We start from the raw sequence: 4,259 nt of genomic DNA on the forward strand, positions 1-4,259 counted from the left end.
ACCCCCAGTAACATTTATCAAGATTTCCAAAACGACTCATTGGTAAGTTACAAATATGCTCAGCTTCCTCATTCTCAAATATTTCTGTTATGAGTTTTGTTTTGCAGCCATGACGATCACTATTAATAAGCATATGAACTGAAGCATCTTGATCTAACACCCTTATTTGAGATTGAACACATAAAGTAGTTGGAGATTGGAGCCATTTATGCCTCCAAATCCTTATATGCTGCCCATTGCCCACTCTCCATCTTAGTCCTTCTTTCAACAACCCAATGACTGACCATAAGCTCCTCCATATCAAAGATGGTCCCCTGCCTAGTTTAGAGTCCATTATATTCTTCTGTTTGTAGTACTTTTCTTGGAAATTTTGAGCAACCAACGAGGAGGGAAATTGCATCATGCACCAGCATTATTTGGCAAGTAATGCTTCATTAAATCTCTCCAAGTCCCTAAACCCCATACCACCCTCATTCTTTGGTTTTCCCATTATGCTCCAGCTCTTCCAATGTATCTTTCTCTCCTTCTCTTTGCTTGCCCACCAGAATCTTAAAATTAGACTTGTGATGTCTTGACATAACTTTTTTGGCAATCTAAACACACTCATAGTGTAAGTTGGCATGGCTTGTAAGACAGATTTAATGAGTACCTCCTTTACAGCTTGAGTTAAAAAAGAGGATTCCAACTACTTATTTTTTGCCACACACATTCCTTTATGCTTCTAAAAGTCTTGAATTGTGATCTTCCCACCAACATTGGCAGCCCTAAGTATCATTCATAACTTCCACACACACCCCCTCCAGCTGCTTTGATGATATCTTCTTTGTCTTTATTTGTTGTATTTGAACTAAAGAAAAAAGAAGATTTCTGTTTGTTAAGCTGTTGACCTGATGCTTCCTCATATCTCTGCAAGATGGCATGAATCTTTTCCCATTCCGAGATCTTTGCTCCACAAAATAGAATGCAATTATCCGCAACATTAATGATTTATGCTAATACCACCTCCTCACTAAAACTCCCCTGATATCTCCTTTCTTTTCTGCAGCATGGATAAGTGAGCTGAGACCTTCAACACATAGAATAAACAAATATGATGACAAAGGATCACCTTGTCTCAAGCCCCTCTTGGGAAAGAACACATCTCTTGGCTTGCCATTGAACAACACAAAAAAGCTTACTGAACTAATAAATTCCAAAATCAGCTTGGTGAATTTGCCACTAAATCCAAGCTTTTCCATAAGTGCCTCCAAGAATCGCCATTCTACCCTATCATAAGCTTTGGACATATCAAGTTTCAAAGCTAGATTCCCCACTCTTCCTTTCTTGCGAGTCTTCATAGAATGTAGAACTTGGTAAGCAATCATAACATTATCAGTTATTAACCTTCCCAGAAGGAAAGCACTTTGGTTACAAGAAATTATAAAAGGTAACACTTTCTTAAGTCTATTTAGCCACTACTCTAGCAATTATTTTCTAAATAATATTACAAAGGCTAATAGGCCGAAAATCACTCACAATTACAACATTTTTCACTTTAGGAATTAAAGCTATAAAAGTGCAATTCAAGTTAGAAAGTGTACCCCCTTCATTGAGGAATCTAAGAACTGCATTGCTCACATCATTATCAACCACTTGCCAATGCTTCTGGAAGAAACAAGCACTGAATCCATCGGGTCCAGGAGATTTTGGAGCCCCCATCATTTTTATTACCTTATCTACCTCTGCCCTTGTAAATTCTGCATCCAACAGCTAATTCAACTCAGGTGTTACACGGGCTTCCATATACTGCAAGCAGCTATTTATAGCCTTAGGTGAAGGCTCGGTAGAGTTATAAATGTTCCCAAAATAGTTCATAAAAGCCCTATCAATATCTGAGGCTTTTGTCAACACATTCCCATGCCCATCTTGCACTGATTTGATAGTATTTTTTTTCTTTCTCTCTATAGCACATGCATGGAAATATTGTGTATTCTTATCTCCTCCTTTATACCAGTTCCTTTTAGCCCATTGCCTCCACTTTACATCTTCTTGTTCTAGCAGAACACCCAATCTTGACTGGATATGCCGAACCTCAGGGATAGTATACTGATCTTCATTGTCTTGTAATTTCTTCAACTGATCAGACAAAAGTTTAACTTCATTCTCATTATTACTATTCTTTTGACTATTCCATCTCCCCAATGCACTACCACAGTTATCCAACAGCCCTCTTACTTTAACCAAAGGATCAGAGGATATCCTTCTATATTTCTAGTTTGCACTAACCACCCCTCTAAACTCATCATCCAAATCCCATTTTGCCTCATACTTAAAAAGTTTTGCACTATTGCTGCATACCTCCTCCCCTTTATTAAATCTCATTGGCAAAGGTTTATGATCAGAACACCTTGCTACAAGCCCTTCTATCACATAATTTGGGAACCTATATGTCCAAATGGGATTTGCAACCACACGGTCCAACCTCTTTTGTATAGGTGTCACCACCATGTTTATTACTCCACGTGTACATATCCCCTCTAAAACCAAGATCATATAATTGACATTTATCTAGAGCTTCACGAAAACTAACCATCTCCGCTTCCTTTCTTGGCATTCCTCCTTTCTTCTTTCAGTTGTACAGGATTTCATTCAAATCCCCACACACACACAATGCATTTTGAAAATCTGGTTTCAAATGTTCTAGTAGGTCCCAAGCTTCTATTCTTTTAGCAACCTCTGGGTGGCCCTAAAATCCCATAAGCATCCACTTTGACTTGGTCTCCTCATTAGTAATCCAAGCACTTATGTGTCTCTCAGAGTAAATGAAAATATCAACATTACACTCAGACCTCAAGCATAAGACTAAACCTCCACTCTAACCTTTTGCATCCACCACAAACCATCAAACCCCAATCTCCATTTTAGAAAGTTAAGTCTACTTGCACAAAGCTTTTTTTCCATAAGGAAAACAAAGTTGGGTTGCTTATCCTTCACCAAGAGGCAAAGGTCATGAACTGTCCGAGAGTTCCCAAACCCTTGGCAATTCCAACTTAGGAGAATCATTAGACTTGGTTGGGCTGCCACGCAGCCACCGCCTTAACTATTTCTTCTTTCTCTTCGGCATTTTCACAAGCACCTCGTAAACATTTTGAGCTTTTATGATTCTGTGCATTGGTTTCTTCCTCAATTAGTGCTCGTTTCCCTAGCCCTCTCAGCACCGCCTCACTTATACTTTTTTCCTTCCCTCTAGCCCTTCTCCTCCAATTTCGAGTAGAATACCCGCCAAGTTCAACACTTCCAGTTTCTGACTTAGCTTCCCCTCCTCTGGTATCGAAAAAATGTGTGCTGTCTTTAACCCCCTCAGACCAACTTATTTCCCCCGGCCTCACGATCATCACTGACTTCATAAATTGGGCCCATTCGCTTAGGGTTCACTAGCCCATTATCTTCATTTATATAAGTAACCTTTTCAGCATGCACCTCCCTCGTTAACGTATTATCAAAGGATTCCCTTTCCATAATTCCTTTGCCAAAATTAATGCAAGAGTCCAACCCCTCCATGATCTCATCATTATTTTGAATCCTATCAACTGCGGTAATTGAATGCTCCATAATCTCGCTATCCTCATCAACCCTCGTAACCCGTACATTTTCAAAATATGAATTCAATTTCCCATAACTGATTCCCCCTTCCATGACAATTCTTCCTTCTGCCTTCACCCTTGCCTTTAATAGTGCATCTCCAGCAGCAATGGCTAATTCAATATATGGCATTTTCCAGTACTTAGGAAAAGGATCCTTTTCATACCGATGAGAACCTCCACTTGAATTCCACTTTTTTGTTGATTCTGCACGTAACCATGCACCGAATTGTGCTTGATCACTTTCATCTCCTACGTCTTTCCTTCCAGCATTTGGACAAACATTCTTAAAATGCACTATGCGACCACATGTAAAACAGATCTTTGGAAGCTTTGCGTAGCGTAATGGAATCCATGCACGCCTACCTTGTACATTCACAGTACGTCTCTTGCAATCACCTTTGTTAAGCATAATTCAACCTTAAGGCAAAGGAACTTCTCCCATCCCACTCCATCGTCCGGTACATCCTTTTCAATGAGTTTTCGCAATGAATTGCCAATACGCAATCCACACTTCTCATTCATATAGGCCATTAGTAACTGATGTAGTTGCACCCAAAATTGTTCATGCTCAAAATTCATTAGGTGCAGCTGTGTGTATGCCTCAAAGTTCTTTAGAACTAATATAGAATTATCAAA

Source organism: Carya illinoinensis, chromosome 4, assembly GCF_018687715.1.
Source record: "Carya illinoinensis cultivar Pawnee chromosome 4, C.illinoinensisPawnee_v1, whole genome shotgun sequence".
Lineage (NCBI taxonomy): Eukaryota > Viridiplantae > Streptophyta > Magnoliopsida > Fagales > Juglandaceae > Carya > Carya illinoinensis.